The sequence below is a fragment of the Bos mutus genome, chromosome X (genome assembly GCF_027580195.1).
Source record: "Bos mutus isolate GX-2022 chromosome X, NWIPB_WYAK_1.1, whole genome shotgun sequence".
Taxonomy (NCBI): Eukaryota; Metazoa; Chordata; class Mammalia; order Artiodactyla; family Bovidae; genus Bos; species Bos mutus.
Window position 1 is genome coordinate 30,006,343 of NC_091646.1, and position 22,563 is coordinate 30,028,905.

A 22,563-nucleotide genomic window follows, 5' to 3' on the forward strand; every position below is an offset into this window, starting at 1 on the left:
AAATGACAGTGATAATAACTTACTTATCAATACAAATTACACTAGAAACAAAAACACTGCCCCCTCATTTCCAATTTGGCCTCTAGGGGGAGTTTTGCCCCCAGTGAGAACCACTAGCAGATTTCTGTTCTGCACCTGAATGCAGGACAGGCTTTACATGACTAAAGTTTATGCTGACTTTTGCATTAAAATTGCTCTGACTGTAGACCACCTCGGAGCAAGAAATGAAAAAGATGTGTTGAGATGCCCTCAAACAAACCACCCTGAACCAAAGACAATTGTTCATGCCCCAGCCATTTAGAGACCAGGTACAATCAATTCAATACTTGTTTATCCCACATGAAGACAAACGATGATCTGCAAAAGTAGGAGTTTATTTCATCTTATACATTTGTTTACAGATTTCTTTCGATGTGGACCATTTTTAAAGCCTTTATTGAATTTTTTTATAATATCGTTTCTGTTGTTTTCATGTTATGCTTTTTTGGCCATGAGGCATGTGGGATCTTAGCTCCCCGACCAGGGATTGAACCCACAGTCCCTGCACTGGGAGGTGAAGTCTTAACCACTGGACTGCTAGGGGAATCCCTTTATACATTTTTCTTGGAACAAGAGTTGCAAACTTTTTTCTGTGAAGGGCCAGAAACTATTTTAGGCTTTGTGGCAGCCACAGGCAATACGGAAATACAGGGGTGTGGCTGTATTCCAGCATGATTTTATTTACAAAAATGGGCTGCCACTCTGTCTTCAACTATTAAAGTATTTCCAAATGAACTTTCTTCAGCCAAAGTAAATAATAATCATGCCCTTTTAAACTAAGATATAAGCCCACCATTCACAGCTTATACCTTGCAAAAACATACTATGACCAGCTGCAAAATTTGTGTGACACAGTTGAAAAGAGGAAGGGATTCTATGTTCAGACCAGTTTGGCTTTCAAATCCCAATTTTGTCACTCAATTAATAACAGTCATTCAGTCTTGGACAGACTGCAGTTCTCTGTATGTGGGGCATGATACTACCTACCTTCATGGAGTCACGATAAGGAATGTGTAAAATGCTGGAACAGTAGATGGCAAAGCAGAGGCACTCAAACACCAAGTCCCTTCCTCGTAGAAAGAGATGCTTTGAAGCCATTTCTCAAAGTGGTGCTAACACACTAGGCTGGATTTTCCATAAAACATACGCTATCTAATACTGCCTAACCATTCTGTACACACATTTGCTTTCTAAGATAATCCATCTAATCTTGACAAAGCTCTGGACAGCTTTAAATCAGGTTACTCTCCAAGCATGCCTACTTCCATTAAAAAAAGAAAATGCTTGACTCCTAGCCCAGGGATCCCTATGTGGAGATCTTGCCTGTTTAACTTCTATTCTGATTCAAAGATATAGAAATACACTAGAGGTATCAGAGTAGGTCCAACTATAGTTATTCCAAAGAGTACCCCCATCAATTGTAAGTGGCTTATTGTCCAAATAGACACCTGCAATACATGTGTTAGAGCCTCTTGATTTGTTTCAGGACTCAAGGGACATTGTTTTCATGACTCTTCTTTGGAAATTACAAAATGTTAAATCATATTTCATTTAGAAACTCACTCTTTGTGTCATTTTGATATTTACTATTCATTTTAAAGATCACAATACACTTACTTCCACTTCTTTAAATGTTTCAAAGACCTTTCGGCTAAAAAAATACATAAATCTGAATCAGTGAAGAATGCATTTTGAATCATGTTTCCAGTGGTTAGTGATAGATCTGAGCTGATCCATTCAGCCTACTTCTTGGTCCCCTCATGACAAATGGCACATCTTCAAGACAGCTGACTGGCTCCAGTGGCATGTGCGGTGGCCATGGAACAGAGTAACTTTAGAAACACTTCATAACTTGAAATTGGTATGCTGAAGCAACTATTAGGAAAGCCAGTTATCATCAGGTTAACTTTTTTTTTTTACATGAAAAGGCAACCTAGTAAAACACACATACATTTAAACAGATCATTAAATTCACCAATGGATTTTGTAACCACCAAATACCTGGCAGTAAACAAAGTTTTAAAATAGGAACAAGATCAAGTTCCCCATCCACCTGCCAATTCCCAAACTCATGCAGGAACCCAGCTGATCCATCTGCTCCATGACAGATCTGTATTTGGTTGAACTATTTTCCCCTGGGAGAAACTATTCCCCAAAAGTATATTTTCAATTTATAATTGAAAATGACCTTCTTACGCAAAAGTTAAAATGGCAATTGTTGAAGGTAAAAACCCATATGAAGAGCCACAGCTACATCAGTGATGAAGGTGCCAGTTCAGAACACTGAATTTCCCACGGACCTTCCCAGACAGGGCATCACTGACAAGGAATCCAATGGGAATTAGCACTAGAGGGGAAGGATCAGAAAGAAACTGAAGAGCAGATGTGCAATTTCTAGAAAAACAAAGAGGAGAGAAGGTTGGAGATGACAACCTGCCATTCGGCCCAATTCCTTTCAAGCATGTTCACTGGGAGGAGAAGCAAGAGCTGTGTTGGCACCGGGTCTTTAGGTATCCACTTCATGACAGAGGACGGGTCTGCCCATGTACACACGTGCACCCACAACACACACATGCTTCATTTCTCTGTATACTGCATAAATTCCTAACATTTCACTTCTTGTGCTGTACAGTATTTACCTATTTGATGACATTTTGCATCTCTCTGGTAGATCAGAGTTTCAAAATATGTGGAGAAGATGGATAATGGATGAAAATGGAAGCAATGCTACCATTTGAGATGAAATGAAATCCCAGGGTTGTCAACACTCTAATTCAAGCAGCAATGGGGGGAAAGACAAAATAATGGATGGGTGTCTGGGGCTCCTGAAACAAAGTACCACAAACTGGATGCTTAAAACAGAAATTTCTTCCTGCACGGTTCTGAAGGCTACAAGTCTGCAATCAGGACATTGGCAGGACCGTGCCCTCCACCCTACCCCACCCCCGGAAGGCTCAAAGGCAGAGAGGAACCTTCTTTGTCCCCTCTAGCTTCTGCTGGGAGAAGGCAATGGCACCCCACTCCAGTACTCCTGCCTGGAAAATCCCATGGACGGAGGAACCTGGAAGGCTGCAGTCCGTGGGGTCGCTGAGGGTCAGACATGACTGAGTGACTTCACTTTCACTTTTCACTTTCATGCATTGGAGAGGGAAATGACAACCCACTCCAGTGTTCTTGCCTGGAGAATCTCAGGGACGGGGGAGCCTGGTGGGCTACCGTCTATGGGGTCGCACAAAGTCGGACACGACTGAAGTGACTTAGCAGCAGCAGCAGCTTCTGCTGGTTGCTGGTAATCTGGAGAACTGTTTTATATAATCAAGATTGCTGGGAGAAATATCAACAACCCCAGATACACCGATGATACCACTCTAATGGTAGAAAGTGAAGAGGAACTACAGAGCTTCTTGATGAGGGTGAAAAAAGACAGTGAAAAAGCTGGTCTAAAATTCAACATTCAGAAAACTAATATCATGGCATCTGGTCCCATCACTTCATGGCAAATAGATGGGGAAACAATGGAAACAGTGACAGACTGTATTTTCTTGGGCTCTAAAACCACTGTGGATGGTGACTGCAGCCATGAAATTAAAAGATGCTTGCTCCTTGGAAAGAAAGCTATGATCAACCTAGACAGCATATTAAAAAGCAGAGATATCACTTTGCTAACAAAGGTACCTCTAATCAAAACTACAGGTTTTCCAGTAGCCATGTATGGATGTGACAGTTGGACCATTAAGAAGGCTGAGCACTGAAGAATTGATGCTTTTTTTCTTCTTTTTTTAATCTCTTTTTAAAAAATTAATTAATTTATTTTTTGGAGGCTAATTACTTTACAATATTGTGTTGGTTTTGCCATACATTGACATGAATCTGCCACGGGTATACATGTGTTCCCCATCTTTTGAACTGTGGTGCTGGATAAAACTCTTGAGAGTCCCTTGGACTGCAAGGAGATCAAACCAATCAATCCTACAGGAAATCAAGCCTGAATATTCACTGGAAGGACTGATGCTAAAACTGAAGCTCCAATACTCTGGCTACTTGATGCGAAGAGCTGACTCTTTGGAAAGACCTTCATGCTGGGAAAGATTGAGGGCACGAGAAGAAGGGGGTGACAGAGGATGAGATGGTTGGATGGCATCATTGACTCAACAGACTTGAGTTTGAGCGAACTCCAGGAGATAGTGAAGGACAGGAAAGCCTGGTGTGTTGCAGTCTACGGGGTCGCAAAGAGTTGGACATGACTTAGCAACTGAACGACAACAACAAAAACAACTCCAGAGCATGGTGAGAAATTCTAAAAAAAATGGAGATAAGTCTTCAAGGAACTAGCAACTGAGGTGGGAAGATGAATAAATATAAGACAAGTTAAACAGCAATAAAGATAATGAATAGGTATAAGTTAAATACACAAAGCAAACTGCTTTCCATTTACTGATTATCTGCTATGTGCCAGGCACTGTTCTAAGCACAGATGAACTCCTTCAATACTGCCAACAACCTCATAAGCCAACTACTAATATTCCTTCATATGAAAACACCCAACCCTGAGAATAGGAAGGTTAAATGTGGCCACTAAAAACGTTTGCAGTTGGAAATCAAACCCAGGCAGCCTGATCCTCGTCCCCACTATACCCACTAACAGATGTCTGTTGCTCTAAATTCTCTAATTGATGATCAAATTAAAAAATGAAAATGTTATGCCTCCTGCTTACACAGCTGAATAAAAAAATTTTTTTTGGAATCCCATTTCTATGTAATAAAATTTGATGGTCACAAAAAAGAACATTAGCCTTCATTTTAAGCATGATTAACCAAACAGCAACTCCTCCCCCCACACACAAATCCATGTCTGTGAGACCCTGAGGTAGTATATTCCCTCTTGTTTAACTGCAGTAGTACTCTGTATCATGAAAGAGTCTTTTCAAACTATATTTAAAAAGAAGGACAAAGTTTAATGAGGGTTCAAAATGTCTATCAGAGCACATGTAGCTAGATGAGTTATTCTACGAAGTTGTCCCTTTGGATGGTATGCACTTATTCCAGCAACACAGTCACTATGAAAAATATTCTTCCAATTCTTTTGAAATTGCTTTTAGAGCTTAAAGCTACATAAGACACCATCTCATGAATTTTTACTATATCTCAATTTTTAAACAAAAAACAATGCTTCCTACAGCATGAGTGCCCATTCTCTTTAATAGAGGAGGCGCAAAATGATTTTATCCTGAAGCCAAATGCCAAGTCCTTACTCACAGGATATTTTGTAAAAGTTGTCATGGTCTCTGAAGGCAATTCCAAAGAAGAGTTCCAAAAATGGGTTGGATAATTTTGATTTGTAGCTACCTGTCCCTTCTCTCAAGGGCTAGAAGAAAAAGCAGCAAGTGGGGTTTCCCAATGTTGCCTAGGGTCTCCCAATTGTTAAAAATGCTGGGCTTCATACTCCTTAATTAGTCCTAATTTATCAATACAAGGGCAGGTTGACCCTGAAAGTTAACAGAGATCAGCAGCAGGACTAGTAGCCTGGGCAACAGGCCCTTTGCCATAGTAGTTAAAGGAGTGTCTAAAAGGAATCTACAAAGACTGGCTTCATTAAAAAGCCTTGGAATTTCAGGAGAGACCTGCAGTTGTATATTATCATATGTGAAACAGATCACCAGTCCAGGTTCGATGCATGAGACAGGGTGCTCGGGGCTGGTGCACGGGGATGACCCAGAGGGACGGGATGGGGAGGGAGGTGGAACGGGGGCTCAGGATGGGGAACACATGTACACCCGTGGCAGATTTATGTCAATGTACGGCAAAACCACTACAATACTGTAATTAGCCTCCAATTAAAATAAATAAATTAAAAAGAGAGAGAGAGAGAACTGCGGTGACTCAAAACATGGACAATGGTATCTTCCTACTAGGGGCAGTTACCTATTATTCCAGCCACAAATACAAGCGGCTATCCATCCCTGCTCTAAACACACACACACACACACACACACACACACACACTCTTCAAGAACTTGGCACTATTAGCAGGTAGAAAGCTTTGACAGATATAGAAGAAATAATCTAAGAAAAATGGCAGAAATAAGTCAAGGAGATGAAGAGGAACCAAAAGCAGTGTCAATAAAATGGTAAAGAAAGAAGGTAAATTCCAGTACGCTAAAAATGACACGTATGAATCTGACACAGAATTGCCATGGCTTTTGAAGGAGCAATACAGTCGGCCCTCCATACCTGTGGATGCATAACCCACAGATATGGAGTGCTGATTATGCGACTTGAGTATCCACGGATTCTGACATTTACAATGGGTCCTGGAACCAAACCCCTGTGAATACTGAGGAATGATTGCATATGCTGCTGTACAGAAAAAAAAAAAAAAAAAGAATTCCCAAGCTCCAGTTGGAAATTCTACTATCAACACAAAGGAGAAAAAGCTGGGTACTGATAGTTGATAAAAGTATGAATGTGATGATATGCAGTCAACAGGGCTATTCTCGAGGTATACTATCTTCCTGAAGATTACATCTGAGACATAGCTTCTACAAACATAATTCAGCATCTAATAATGATTTAAAAAAAATCTCAGCAAACTAGGAATAGATAAGGTAACCTGTGGAAAATCTATAATTAACTCTACTTAACGGTGAAAGATGCAATGTTTTCCCACTACGTGTGGGAACAAGGCAGGGTTGGTTGCTCTTATTGCTTGCATTCAATATATTTTAGAGATCCTAGCAACTTTAATAAGACAAGAGAAAGAAATAAAAGATATAAAACACTAGAAGGAAGAATTGAAATTGTGTTTGCAGACAACATGATCATTCATATAAAAAATCCTAAGAACACTACAGGAAAACTACTAGAACTAGTAAATTTACTAGAAAGTATGCTGGAAAATCTCATGGATGGAGGAGCCTGGTGGGCTGCAGTCCATGGGGTCGCTGAGAGTCTGACATGACTGAGCGACTTCACTTTCACTTTTCACTTTCATGCATCGGAGGAAGAAATGGCAACCCACTCCAATGTTCTTGCTTGGAAAATCCCAGGGACGGGGGAGCCTGGTGGGCTGCCGTCTATGGGGTCGTACAGGGTCAGACATGACTGAAGCGACTTAGCAGCAGCAGCAGCATGCATGCATGATATAAGTCTGCATGATATACATTATCAACATTAAAAATTATATTTGTATCACTGAAAAGTGAAAGTGCTACTCACTCAGTCATGTCCAACTCTTTGCGACCCCATGGACTATAGCCCACCAGGCTCCTCTGTCCATGGAATTCTCCAGGCAAGAATACTGGAGTGGGTAGCCATTCCCTTCTCCAGGGCATCTTCCCAATCCAGGGATTGAACCCAGGTCTCCACACTGCAGACAGATTCTTTTTCATCTGAGCCACCAAGGAAGCCCCATTTGTATCATTAGCAATGAACAAATGAACACTGAAGTATAAAAATATCATCTGCATAAATAAAAATGAAATATTTAGGGATATATTTAACAAAATGTGCACAAGATCCATACACTGAAAACTATAAAGCACTGCTGAGAGAAATTAAAGGCCTAAATACATGGACAAACATATCATGCTCACAGATGGGAAGACTCAATATTGTTATGTCATCAATATTGATCCATAGATTCAACACAATCTCTATCAATTCCCAATAGGCTTTGTCATAGAACCAACAAGATGATTCTGAAATTTATATTAAAAAGCAAAGGACCAAGAATGGCCAAAATAATCTTGAGGGGTGGGAAATTAAAAAAGAACAAACTTGGAGTACTTCCACTACCCAATTTCCAGACTTGCAATACTTCAGTAATTAAGACTGTGTAGTTCTGGCCTAATATTAGACATAGAGATGAACGGAGCAGTCCAGAATTAGATCCATCTTTTGGAGGTCCTAGGAATGGTCAATTGTCTAGTCTTTTACACAAATGATACTGGAACAATTTGACATTCATATGGAAATAAGTGAATCTTGACCCTTACTTGAAACAACATACAAAATTAACTTGAAATGAAGCACATAAGTATTAGTTTTATACTGTTGCATACAAACTTAGTAGCTGTAAACAACACGTTAATTTTCTCACTGTTTGTATGGGTGGTGGGTCAGAAGTCCAGGCATGTCTTAACTTCATCCTCTGCTCAGAAGTCTCAGAAGGCTGCATACTCAAGGGAAGCAATTACACAGGGTACAAACATGGAGGGGCAGCAGTCGGGGGACCACCTTTGAGTCAACCTACCAAAACAGGTCTAAACAAAGAGCTAAAACCGCAAAAGTCTAGAGGGAGACACGGGGAAATCTTTGTGAACTTACGTTAGGCAAAAGTTTTTTAGAGAACACAAAAAGCATAAACCATAAAAGAAAAAACCCAATAACTGGACTTCATCAAAATTAAAAATCTTTGCTCTTTCAAAGGCACAGCTAAGAAAATGGAACAGTAAACCACAGTCCAGGAGAAAATACTTGCAAATTACCTAATTAAGGCCTTGTATCCAAAATACATAAAGAACTAATGGACAATCCAATAAGAAACACGCAAAAGATCTGAGCAGACACCTCATCAAAGAAGATATATGAATGGTCAAAAAGCACATGAAGACATACTCACCATCATTAGTCAATAGGAATATGCAAAATAAAACCTCAATGAGCTACTATTACACACCCACTGGAATGGCTGCAATTTAACAGGACAGATGATAACAAATGTTAGTGAAAATGTGACAAGCAGAACTCTCATACTTGACTCTGCCACTGGGATGGGAATGCAAAATGGCACAGATACTTGGGAGAACAGGGTGACAGTTTCCTATAAAGTACAAGAAAGTATCCTAAGCATATGGCCCAGCAATGCCACATTTAAGTGTTTGCACAAGACAAATGAAAACATTAATCCACACAAAGACTTGTAAGCAAATGCTCATGGCAACTTTACATTCATAATTGACAAAAACGCTGAATTAACTCACACGTTCATGAACTAGTGAACAGACATATTGTTAAAGCCATACTATGGAATATACTTGGCAAAAGAAAGTAAAAACTGCTGATACACAATGAATGACAAAACGTGGATGAATATAAAAAACTTTACATTAAATGAAAGAAGCCAGCCACACAGTGCTATCTATATAAACCCACCCTCAACACACTTAAAAGAACTACTAGTATTCAGACCACATTCTCTGACCATCATGCAGCTACCTTAGAAATCACTTCTAAAAATTTACCTAGAAAAGGTATTTGTAAATTAAAACACAAACTTCTAAACAACTCACAGGTGAATGAAATAATCACAATGGAAATCAGAATATATTAGAACTAAATAATAGTAAAAAGACTGTTTTGAAAAATCCAAGCAGCAAAATAAATCCAAAGAAAGAAGAAAGGAGAAAATGTAGAGGAGAGAGATTTCCAGGGTATATTTTAAGTGAAGAAAGCAAGGGGCCAAAGACTGTATGTAGTATGCTTTTTTGGTGTAAGAAAAGGGAGGAAATGCAATGAGTGTGAGTGTGTCTGTGTGTATGTATACGCATGCACACCAGCTCAAATTTGCAAAAGAAACATAGAAGAATGAACTAAAAACTAATAACATTGATTACAGTGGCTAGGAGAAACAGCATGCCTGGCAGGAGACATGAGTTAAAGGAAAGCTTTTCAGAATATACCTTGATATAAATTTGACTTTCAGATTACGCAGTTTCATTAAAGTTAATCAGAAAGAAGCTTGAGAATATAATTATGCTCATTCTTTTCTACACAGTGACAAACTTCATAGTCTGCATAACCACAACCAACAAACCTTTGGTAAGACTCATCAAGAAAAAAAGGAGAAGGCACAAGTAAACAAAATGAAGATTTAAGAATGAAAAGACAGACATAACTACAGACATGGCAGCTAGTAAGTGGTAGTTTAAAACATTTCCACACCAAAGCACCAGGCATGGCTGGCTCTGGGGCAAGTTCTACTAAATATTCAAGGAAAAAACAACTCCAATTTTATACACTTTTCCAGAGACCAGAAAAGGGAATGCTCTCATTCACTTTATAAAGCTAGCAAAAAGGCACTAAACTAGGCAAAGACAGTAAAGCAAAATTAAAGCACAATCTCACTCACAAATACAGATGTAAAAATCCTGAAGAAAACATTACCAAACCAACCCAGCAATAAGAAATAATATCCATGCCAGCCATGCAAACCTGGTTAATGCTACCAAGTTATATGAGAAAATCCCTTAAGACAGACCATCACATCAACCTGTTTAAAGGGTTGGGGACAAATCATAAAGGCAGAAACGGGGGTTGATAAAACTCGACATCCATTTGCACCAAACAACCCCTCCCCCCACCCCCGAAAAAAAGGGCACTAGGAATGTGCCTACGCAAATCCTAAAGTCAACAAAACACTTTGTGGTGAAATTCAGAAAACATCGTGCCTTCTCCACTACAGATCCTGGGCCCCACCTCAAACCTATTGAATCAGAATCTCCAGGTTGGCTGCCAGGGAACGTGGAGTTTGGGAACCACCCTCCAGTGATTCTGGAGCACAGGCTCCTCGGAGTCCCAGCGCAGCTGCCAGCATCCTTGTCACCTGCCTGTGAGAGGAAGCCCGTCCCTGTCCCCCGGAGTCAGAATCTGCACTTCAGCCCCAAGGCCGCTGGTTTTCGGTGCTAGAGAAGCTGGGGACAGCTGCTCTGGAGCTCAGTGGCCCGCCAGAATCTCCCAGAAGACTTTTTAAAAATGAGGAGGTCTGATCTCTATCACCCCTCACCACCATCCCCATCAAATAAATCTGAATGTCTGGGTGGGGCCAGGGCATCAGGTCCTTAAGGCTCTCCAGGTGATTCTAATGAGCAGCCAGGGGGACAAACCATGGGGTGGCAGGCCCACAGCAAAAGGGAGCATCCATCTGGGGGCTCAGCTGAGCCAGAGGAGAGGCGTCCCTTGAGTCCTTTGAAGATGTCCCCAAGAAAGAAGCTTGCATTCCTCACCTCTGCCAACCACAACTTCTCAGTATAGCTTACCAAGCTGAGGCCCAGAGAGGAAGTCTCAGTAAAGAAGTGGGGATGTTGTGAGGATCCAAATGAGATCGGAAGAGCACACCAGGCAGAGGGCTCCGCACTGAGTACAGTGACGGTCAATGCAACTTACTACCCAGGCAGCAGAGGCTCCAACTGCTCTTCCGGCCTTGAGAGCAAATCTGATGACATCATCAGCAAATCAAGGCCAAAATGTATCTCTCAAAGCTGCGCTGTCCAAAGCTGGAGCCACTGGCAAGCAGAGCTTGAAACATGGCTAGTCCAAACTGAGGCCTGCTACAGATGTAAAATACATGCTGGATTTCGACAACCTTCATGCAAATAAGATGAGGGGAGCATCTCACTGTCATACTGATTACATGTTGAAATAATATTTTGGACATATTGGGCTGAATAACATACATTGTAAAATTGACTTCATCTGTCTTTTTTTGATGTGGCTACTAGGAAAACGGATGACACATGTGGCTTGAGTTATTTTTCAAATGAACAGCATGGTCAGTCCCAAAGGATCAGGAAGCAAGCTGGGATGTGAACTGCCACTCAGACCACACTTCTCGAACTGTCATTTACATACAGATCAGCTGGGGGTCTTCTTCACCTGCAGATTCTGGTTGTGCAGGTCTGGGGGGGCCTAAGAGTTTGCATGTCTCCTAAGTTCCCAGGGGCAGGGGCATCAGAACAATTTTATCAACAAGGAAAAACTGTTTTGTGGAGCAGGCCTGATGAGAGGCTCTGGGGAAAGGATCACGTCACTTCAGAGTTGATAATAGCGAAGAAAGGAAATGGCCAGCAGGGTCACACTCAGCCTCAACTTGAAAAAATCAGTTGTTAGGCCTCACAGCAAGGGCTACAGAGAGGTGAGGGCCAGCTCCGACTGCCCTCCATCTGGGACTCCCACTCGCTCCGACAGACCCAGCAGCACTGCCTTGTGCAAGGCAACTCAGGACCGGGAAGCTCAAAATGGAACTCCAACTTGGGGCTCTTCTATCCTTCCTGCCACAGTGACAAGGACCACAGCCTCCTGGGTGCACTGAAACTAAGTGCAAATCTTTCTTCTTTCTTCTCATGGTGATGCATGGATGGTACTGACCCATCTCGGCCAGGGGCACTTCTGCACAGTAGGGACATTTCCTCTTCCAGTCAAACAGCTGGCTGATTCCAGGCCTGCTGGAATGAACCCTGACAGCTCTGTCCCCACCTAAGTCATCCCAGGGCCACAAGGAACTTGAGGGTCATACAAGGGCATTGCAAGCCCCACCGGCTGATGCTAAGAATCCCCTTTATGACCCACCCCACCCGCTGAAGGTGAAAGTAGGACAGCCCGAGGGTTAGCCCATTGCACTGGGAGAGGCTCTGGGAAGCACACAGTGGCCTCCTTCTCACAAAATGCCCAAGGACAAGATAGCAACATGTAACAGTTATCACAAGCTGAAGAAAGGCATCCTGTGCAGCCAAGGTCTGAGGGCAGGGAACAAGAGCTGAATGAGTTACTTTTATTTTTACTTTCAATTATTACCCTTCAACTTCCCTTACTCCTCCCTACCCGCCCCCACCTCCCCCAACACGTCAACGAGCAAAGCAAAAAAACAAACCTAAACTCAAACTGCCAGTGACAACAGTCCCCAAAGAAATGGGTGGGCAAACAACCCATGGGACCTCTCCCCCAACAGGACTCAGAGCTTTCTTATTCATTGGCTAATTGACCATGGAAAGAAAGACTAAGCAGGAGCTCCCTTTCATCTAGTACCAGGATCTTTAGACCAACAACAGAATTTGCTGAAATGAACACACCCCAACAATTCTAAGCTATGCACCCTTGTCCAGTTCAAGTCAAAGAACGTTCACTAAACATCTCCTCCGTGCATGGGGCATGTTAGGGTTCTCTTGCCCAGAAAACTGTCTCCAACCTCAGCTTATGGAGTCATCTCAAGATACTGAGAAACATTCAAAGAGCATTTGGCCCCCATCCTGTTGGAAGGGAAGGTGCGGTGGACCTGGAGAGCAATGAGTCCCTGGACTGCTTCCAACCCGAGCCCCAGGAGTGGAGGAACTCGGCAGGGCATCAAGCTGCATTGAGAAGCTGAGGTAAGGTGTTGATTTGAAAAATGAAAGCCTTCCATTCTGAGACAGAAGAGGCAGGCAATATTCCCTGGTGCAGAGATGACCTCACTATTGCCCTGGGATTGTTGGTGACACAGCACTATGATTTTAGGAATCAACAAAATGGAAGCTCACACGGTGTACCAGTGGCTTCAGGTCCATCTGAGAGACTCAACAAAACACGTGCATGTTTCAGTGCTGACAGAAGTGGGCTTGGGCAAAGAGATCACACCCCCAGCGAGGATGCGCCAAGAACCAGAAGGATGCTGCCCTCTCACACCAGTTCTCCCAATAGCGATGGCTTACATAACACATGGATGCCATAATAATAATGCCCTACAGTCAGCAAAGGATGCTGATGCACACTGGCTCCCCTGAAGAGCTCTGGGACCTTGGAGGTACAGGCTGCCTTAGGTCTATCTTACAAAGATGAGCCAACAGCAGCGAGGAGAAAAGACTTGTCCAGTGTTACAGGGCTAAGAAGGGGCTTTCTACCATCTCCCACAGACACAAGGCTCCTTTACTCTTCCTTGCTCCTTGGGTAGAAATAGAAAGCACTAGTACATGATGCCAATTTTCTAAAGAGATGCCTGCCACGTTCTTAAAAAGGATGCCACCCTCCTGGTGGTCCTGTGGATAAATCCACCGTAAACATTTAATAAAAAAACTATCCTCTGACTACAGGATGGCAACTGGATCTCACCTGACTAATGCCAACTGGGTCTCCTGGTCCTCTCTGGCTCTCAAAGCAGAGGAATGGAAAGAAAACCTCTCTTATTCTATTCTTGTCTATAGCCACAAACAAAATATGGGCTCAAGTAATTTCTGAGTCCAAATAGTAAACAGAACTTAGGTGGGCAAGAACTGTGTGTGCTGCTGACAATGTCATCTTAAACTTAATGCTGGGGTCAACAATGAAATGCAGAAAAATGTCTAGAAAACCATGCTCATCAGATTTCCAAACATTTCATGAGACATGGCTAATATTTTTCTTCTTTAAAAGAAAGGAGTCCCACGTAGCTCAAGCCAGTAACAGTTAACATTTCTTGAGTGCCTACTATGTGTAAGATGCTATTATAAGCATCTCATATACCTTATCCTGCAGGCCTGCCAACAACCCTGGGAGGAAGGGACTACTGTTACTATCTTCATTTTACAGATAAGGAAGCTGAGGCACAGAGGTAAGGAGCTCACTTGACGTTACAAAGCCAATAGTACAGCCAGGACCCAAATCCTGAGTCAACACCTTAAAGGCGAACAACAGGGGCTGTCCCCTATCTGCCAAAAAGTAATAATGAACCGAGAAACTAGAAAATAAAGAAAGCAGAACTTCAAAGAGGTCAGAAACAGGGAAGGGCAATTACTAGCTAGTAATGAAAACAACCTCTTATTCTTTTATAAAGTTGAAAAAACTTTAGAAATAACGAGAAACTCTGGCCTTTTGAAATCCTTGGCCACCACTTCAGATTGTCACAGAAGCCTTGAAGAGGCTCCGCTTTCTCCTTATTTTGCAGTCCTCAATAAGACCGAGAACCCCATGTTCTTTCAGTGGTTTTTAAAGTAACTACATTTTGTTAATCCTTTCATTTAGGAACAAAGAATATTGGCATATTTTTTTGGTAACTTTAATGATTTTTTGGAACCTGTAAAAATGAAAACATTTACTTTGATGCCACTGAACATACAGAAAAGGAAAGAACTGAGAGGGTACTAAGCAGATGAACTTTAAGTTACCATTTTATTGGCACTCTTCTTCTGAGGAAGTTGGGTGTCTCTTGACTCTAGAGCTAATTTCAAAATGAACTAGTTTCTTAACTAAGCACAACACAAGGATTGAGGTCTCCTTCCCAAGGTAGGTTCCCAGTACAAACCAGCATGCAGGAAGAGATAGCTGTGTCAGGTAGCTCCCAACCAGCAGACACTGGCATAGGGTTAACACCCAACCCTTACCTCAGTCAGTAGGGCCTTTCGTAGCAGGAGTGAGGCAGCTACTGAGACAATGAAGGATGAGAAGCTCACTTCCCTGGGTGTTTGAAACCACTTACTATTTGCCTGGGGTGGGGCAGAGGGAATGCAAGTAAAAATGAGGCTGTGACAAACTTACATCCAAGAGGCAATCGCTGGAGAAATGATGACCTCCCAAAGGATCTCCTGGATTCAGACAGATTTACTTTTGGATATGGTGATTTGCTTTAATGGAGCAGCAGCTGACCATCTAACACTAGCGATGCTAAGTAATACCCAACCCCCTCACAAGCATGCTGGCCTGCTAGATGGTCATCTTAGAGTTTCAGAGCTCTGTTCTTCCTCAGTGCTCATCTCTGTTAGAAAATATATCATTGTTTATTTTTTTTATTGTCTGCTTCCCCACACAGAAGCTCTAGAAGGCAGGGACCTTGTCAGTGGCGCTGTCTGTTATCTTCCTAGCACTCAGGACTCTACAGGCACTGCATGGGCATTCTGAGTTTAATGAATGAAACCAATGACAGCTTGATAATCAATACAACTTCTAACTTTAAGGTAAGGAGACCAATGGTTACTGGACTTACTAGACTCTAGTAAGTCATACTAGACTTGACCATGAATGCATGGTCAGCTAAGTCATCTCAGCCGTGTCCAACTCTGTGACCTCATGGACTCCTCTGTCCATGGAGTTCTCCAGGCAAGAATATTGGAGTGGGTCGCCATGCCCTCTTCCAGGGGATCTTCCTGACACAGGGACTGAACTTGCATCTCATGTCTCCTGTATTGGCAGTGGGTTCTATACCACTAGTGCCATCTGGGAAGCCCCAGACTTGACCATACTAGACTCTAAAAGCCTCCTCGAATGCTCTCCACTTTCAAGTACCTCGAGAAACTGTTACACACTGGCAGGATCTCTGGTTTGAACTTACTCCATGCTGTGGAATCTCTTGACGCTATGCTGGGTTTTGCGAAACAGTCAAAAAGTCATTCAGAGTCAAATCTAGTGAACAAGTGATCATGCCCAATATATATGTTGGGTGAAAAAGAAAATGTGTCTATAAAAGAAGCCTTAAGAGTCTGGTAAACAGGTTTTGAAGGCAATTCAAAAAAATGGTTTGAACTACAGCAAAGTTGCTGGCTCAGTCTCCATAGACTCTAGGGTGGATACTTTACAAAGAACAAAATTGAGCTGTGATAAAAGCCACCCAGGCTAGAGGGATGCTATGATGCCCCCAGAAACCTGACTTGTAATATAAACTTTGCCATTAATTTTGCCACGTTAGTTAACCTCTCTGGGCTTTAGCTTCCCCATCGAGCAAACAAGTGAAGTATACACACTTAAAGGTCCTAGTCAATTCTAATATACCCTGATTCCATTCTTGTGCAGGTCTACTATGTCTGTTTAATAACCAGTCCCAATCCACTTCGCTTCATACTTTGCATGCCTCTATAAAGCCCGTGATTTAGTTTTTGCAGCAAACTGATTTCATATTTGCTTAGGCAAAAACTAAAATTAGTTTTCACTTCCTGAGCGCAGCAAGACAGTTAAGGGAGGCCACTCGGCAAAGGGCGCTTGCAATCGTGCCTGTATATACTTCCGACTGCGTATCAGGGAACTAACCGTTTGCTCCTCAAATCTCCCGTCAACTGTTGCAAAAGCAGATAAAGCTCCCGTGTGTGACACAGAAACACCAGTCGGGAGCGCCGATCAAGGCTTCGCGGACAGTGCCGGCCGGCGGCCCCTCCGCCGGACCCACGGGGGATGAGGCAGAGAGACATCCGCCCCGCCCGGAGGGTCAGGGCGAGGACCAGCCGCGGCGCGTCGCGGGGGAGGCAGGGCGGCTGCCCAGCCCGTTTGCCGCCCCGGGACGGGGAAGCAAAGTCCGGGCAGCGGCCGCGACGCCCCCACTCCCCCACCCTCCCGGCCAGCCTGCCCGATTCCTGTCCCGACCTTCGCCCGCTGCCAGCCCGGGACCTTGGGCAGGGAGAACGAGAGAAGCCGGAGGCACCTGCCTGCTGCTCCCCGGCCCCAGCCCTGGCTGGCCGGACAGCGAAGGCACTTGGGCTAACCGCCCCCCTCCACCCACTCCTGAGGATACTTCAAGGCCCCGTGGGACCTGCCGGCCCCAGGAGTCACAACTTCGTCCTCCCTGTCCCACCACCACGGCTTCCCGCAGTACCCGGCTCCGAGCCAGGCCAGCCGCGAGCGCGCACCCACCTCGGGGTCCAGGCGCCACCGCCGTTGCCAGGCTGCTCGGCTCCCGGGCCCTGCTCCGCCCCCTCCAGGCCCCGCCCCCTGCGGCCTCCCCGCCCTTGGCCACCGCCCGCCGCCCTCCTCCGCGAGCGGGTTGGTGGGCGTGCGTCACGTGCCAGGGGCGGGGCCGGCAGAGGGAGCCGGCTAAGCCCGAGGAGCAGCTCCTGTTCGCCCAGGAGGCTGCTGGGAAACCCTCTTTGAGGGGCCCGGTGAGTGGAAGCAGCTGGGAGTTGTAGTTCTAAATACAGTACCGGGAATGGGCGGGACCAAGATGCTAGGGGCCACCCTGTTAGAAGTTGGGCTAGAGTCCGAGCGGAGGCTGTTGGGTAGTGTAGTCCTAGAATTTTTCTCTGCGTCTCGCTGTTTTTCCCCAGTAAAGGGGAAATTCAGAGAGAAAACTTCTCTAGATAAAACTTCAGCGGGCGTCGCTAAACTGAGCTTTTTGGGGACTCAGGGTTGGCTGTGTGAAGCTGAGCTCCTATAAAGGAAAAATATTTCACTGACTGTGGTGTCCTTCATGCCACGCCAGCACCTTTCCAAGAACTCTCTAGAGACATAGTGAAAGGAAACATTTCAGGACAAAGTTCCCTCTACTTTTTTGAGGTTCAGGACAGGCGATCATTAATTCAGTAAAAAGAAAGGAAAAGAAAAAAAGACAACTTCAGGAAGAGAATTCAGTGTGTAACAAAAAAATAGTAAAAGAGTATTATTATTACTGCAATAGTCCTTGGGTTAAATTATAAGTATACTAAGCAGCTCAGGTAAGTGATGGTAAATAGGATTACTTTAACACGAACTTTTTGCCTCTTTCTTACTACTCCAGCATCAAAAACATGATACCATTGTGTGTGTGTGTGTGTAAATAAGCATATATCATTATATCAATATATACACACACATATATTAACCCTATTGAAGATTCAAGACTTCTCATCTGAATAACAAGGCCCTTCAAACCCTAACCCCACCTACTTATCAGCCACTTCTCCCAATGTGTCTCTTCCCTCTCCACTCCAACTTCTGGTCTAATCACAGCCAACTTCTTTCTCCTCTCTGAATGCACCGCTGTTCTTTCCTCCCTCCAGCCCCTTCCACTTGTCGTTCCTTTCTCCTGGATTGGCCATACTCCTAGAAAGGCAGCAGAATAGCACTTGCTCCAGGACAGGCAGAACTAGAAGCTCCTCCCAGGGCCCTTCTCATAGCACTGATGTTAGTTACTATTTGCCTACCAGTCTGCCCCATCAACTCCCCTCCCCCGACTATGAACTTCTTTGAAGCATGTTCATTTTTGTGCCAGATATCAAAGGAAGCTCAGTAAAAGCTTCTTGACTGTATGCATTGCATGCCGCACAGGCTCCCTGGCAGGCCACCAAGTAACCAGATTCCCAAATCTGTGAGTCTTGGAGCAGAGGGAGAAGGACCCTGTGGTTGGGTGGAGTGAGAGCAGCAGCTGGGTGGGAGGCCTTGCCTGTTGTAAGCACTACATCCTAGGATGAGGCTGAAGCCCTTTGCTCACTGGGGAGGGGGAGGTGGGAAGGAGGGGTCAGGGTACAGAGCAAAGACACTCCTTGTCCTAAGGAGGTTGTGACTGAAGATTTCGCCACCACCTCCAACCTGGGCCCAGCCCTGACCTAGCCTCAGCTGGAGAAGGAGGCAGCCCGATAGAGAAGGACAGTCTCTGGCCTGTGAAATGGAAGTGGGGACTCCTTCCTGCCTTCCTGCCTCATGGCCTTGGTGCAGGATCACTAGGGGAGAGAGGTGAAAGCACTTTGAAAATTGCCAAGTTGGAGCCCTGCAGAGGCGTTCCCACCGTGCCCTTGGTGAGCTGGCTGTATTCTTGACCAAGACCTGCCCTGCCTCAGGTTGGGGTGGCAACTCACAGGCCAAAGTATTGGGATGGCCAAAAAGTTTGTTCGAGTTTTTCTGTACGCTGGTATGGGAAACCCGAATGAATTTTTTGGTCAGTTCAAACGTGTGCGCGCGCACGTGTGTGTGTGTGTGTGTGTGTGTGTGTATTGGGGGTTCTTCAGGCTTCCTTCTGTTTCACAGGGGCACACACCTCTAATCCAGGGCCCTGTGGAGAGGGAGGGGCAGACGTAGACTTGACAGAGGCTGCTGCATTGGAACCTTTCTAGGTGGAGCAAAACATCCCATCCTTACCAAAGGCTGCCTGCTTTTGCTAAGACACAGAGCTGCCTATGCCCTGGGGCTCCATCCTGTTCTCCCAAGTTGGGAGAAGTAAAGCAGGAAGGACCAGGAGGGGCCCACACCCTTGGCCTGACTAGGTGTGCCCCTCCCCACCTCCAGCCTCCTAGGGAGAAGCAGTCCTGAGAGAGGAAATGGCCTGTTTCCTACCTCTCTCCCTCAGCACAGTCATCCCCAGGTCCCTGATGCTGGTGCTCTGACCCCCTCCAGTCCCCACCCTGCCTCGGCCTGATGCACGCTGGGGACTGTGACCACCTTATTCTGCCAGGCTCCCTATATTGGGCCTGAAGTGGTGGAAGGTGGAGGAAAGGGAAAGACATCCTTATAAAAGAGAAAGCTCAAGATGGAAGTGGTTAGAAATGAATACTTTTCAGTGTAGCTGCAGGGCCCTGGGCTCTGGCAGAGAGTGCCTGGAGTCTGGAAATTTGGATCCCAGTCCCAGAAATTTTATAGACAAGCTGTTAGCCTTGGCAATGTCACCTCACCTCTCTGATTGTTAGCTGCTTCCTCTGAAAAAGGGAGTTGAAGGCCATTTCCCAGGATTGCTGTGTTCTAGTTCATCAAAGACAGAGGGGAAGGTGCTATACAGTGTTGAGGCAGCAGCATGCCCAAGCTGCCAGGTGGCTGCTGGCAAGAGGCAGGAGAGGGAAGAGGCAGGCCCCTGGGCATCGGCATGAAGGCCCCTGGGCTCATTCTAGCTCTTCCATTCGTTGAGTGTGTGACTTTGGGCAAGTTCTTCTCTCTAAACCTGGATTTCCTCATCTGTGAAATGGGGATATTAGTGTCTACTTCATAAGCTTATTGAGCAGTATAAACACATGAGTGCCTAGGACTAACTTCTGCTTCTAAAAGAACCACGAGGTCCTTCTGTGTCCTCTTCCCCACGCCTACCCTTTATTTAAAAAGTAGCCTCAGGAAAATGGTACAGGCACTTTGGAAAAGTTTGGCAGTGATTTATAAAGTTAAATGTACACACAACCAAGCAATATCACTCCTGTATTTATCCAAGACACATGGAATCTTATGTTCCTAAAAAGACTTGTATTCAAATATTCATAGTAGCCTTTAAAAATAATAGTCCAGAGGTAAACATCTCAGATTCCCATCAACTGATGCATGACTAAGCAAAGATAGGTCCACACAATGCAATACTACTCAGTAACAAAAAGGAAGAACCACTGAAACATCAATAGAAATGAATCTCAAAAATGTTATGCTAAGTAGAATAAATAATACACAAAATGTTATATACTGTATGATTCCATGTATATTACATTTAGGGAAAGGCAAAACTATACTAACAGAAAGTAGATTTGTGGGGCCAGAGGTATGGGAAGGGGATTGACTGTGAAAGGGCAAAGAAGGGAGTCTTGGGCGGTGGGGGGTGGACATGTTTTATACTTTGACCGAGATGGTGATTACATGATCGTATACAAATGCCCGAAACTCATTAAACTCTAAACATGAACTAGGTGAATTTCATTGTAGAGAAATTGTACTTCAGTAAAGTTGAAGTTTAAGGAGAGGGAGGAAGTAGCCTCAGTTAAGGTTCCTGAGGCTGTCCACAACTGTTCATCTGTTTTTGTTTGGTTGGTTGGCTGGTTGTTTTCAAAAGGCCCAAGGCCTTGAAGGGGAAAGGGTGGTGAAGCTTGCCCTACACATACCAAGGGTGAGCTGTAAGGCAAAAGCTTGGGTTGGGCTAGGGAACAGCCATCACCAGGAGAGGATGATGGCCCAGCTCTGCAGGGGTGGGATGGGGAGTGCTTACCTGGATGGAAGAAGCCGCAGAGTTGAGCCTAGAGAAATAGACATGATGTTCGTGGGCTCAGGGACAGGAAGTTGTCAGTGCTTTCTTTCTTAGCAGTGAGAATTTACCAGTGAGCTGGGGTACACATGGAAGGACTCCAGGGTACCGTGGGGTCCACCGGACCCTGTGTTCATCTGTAGACCAGGGTGCTAGTGCTGCTGTCTCCCTTCCAGTTTCCCGCCTAACTTAGTGCTGAGCTGGGACCTCCTTAGAGAAGCCCCGCTGGTCCACAGTGTCTATTTTCCCAGGTGCTGGGTGGAGTCTGAGCCAAGGAATGGAATAGGAAAACACTTACACACAGAGAGAAACTCAGACTTTTTTTTTCCCCAGGGCTTTTTGGACACAGGGACCAGACATGCAGGGATTATGACATCACAATGTTTCCATGGGCCAGCCCTGTTTGTCTCCCTCATCATCACTAGGCAAATAGAGGTGTTCAGGAATGGCTTTGAGGTTAGTCCACAAGCAGCCTGGTGAGAAAATTGCCCCAGGCCCCAGTGAGATCACACAGCCAAACAAAGCCATTCAGAAGGAAGGTCAACTCACAAGATACCCTCCCTCTGCCCCCAATTATGAATTTTATTTACAAATCTCAGTTCGTACACTAAAAATTTTTTGAGGAAGTAAGCCCCATGAGGAACTATTTCATGATACATTAAAGTGTGTTTTATTCAAAACAGATGTTTAAAAAGAGCTTTATCTTTTTATTTAAAGGGGCTGTGCTAATTTATGTTGAGGAAAATAGCATGCTACTTTCCAAACAGTGAGAAATTTAGAGATCCAAGATCAAAATTGAGCGAGAATATATGAGAGGGAGAAATGACAGACGAAGAACATGAATCTCAGCAATTAGCCACTGAACCTTAATAAAATTTTGCTAGTGAATATTAATTAATCAAAAATAATTTTTAAAACTTATGAATAAATTTAACCAAGGAGATGAGAGACTTGTACAGTGAAAACCACAGAACATTGCTGAAAAAATTAAAGATAACAAATAAATGCGAAGACATCTGTGTTCATGGATTTGAAGATTGAATATTATTAAGATATCAATAGTACCCAAAGCAATATACAGATTTAATGCAATCTGTATTGAAATCCCAATGGCATTCTTTTTGAAGAAATAGAAAAATCAG

At 44.1% G+C, this 22,563-nt stretch overlaps 1 protein-coding gene across 6 annotated transcripts in view; it reads right to left on the minus strand.

Annotated features, from left to right (window-relative positions):
- Nucleotides 1-17,439, minus strand: part of MTM1 (myotubularin 1) — a 92,469-nt gene extending 75,030 nt beyond the window's left edge. For 4 of the 6 annotated variants that reach the window (XM_070365807.1, XM_070365809.1, XM_070365806.1 and 1 more), the window contains exon 1: nt 17,377-17,439. The gene's annotated coding sequence lies outside the window, so the exon portion shown is untranslated. Of the gene's footprint in view, nt 1-15,143; nt 15,252-17,376 lie in introns of those variants that run through there. The other 2 variants (XM_070365805.1, XM_070365808.1) reach the window with 2 other exon arrangements.
- Nucleotides 17,440-22,563: the final 5,124 nt, after the last annotated feature.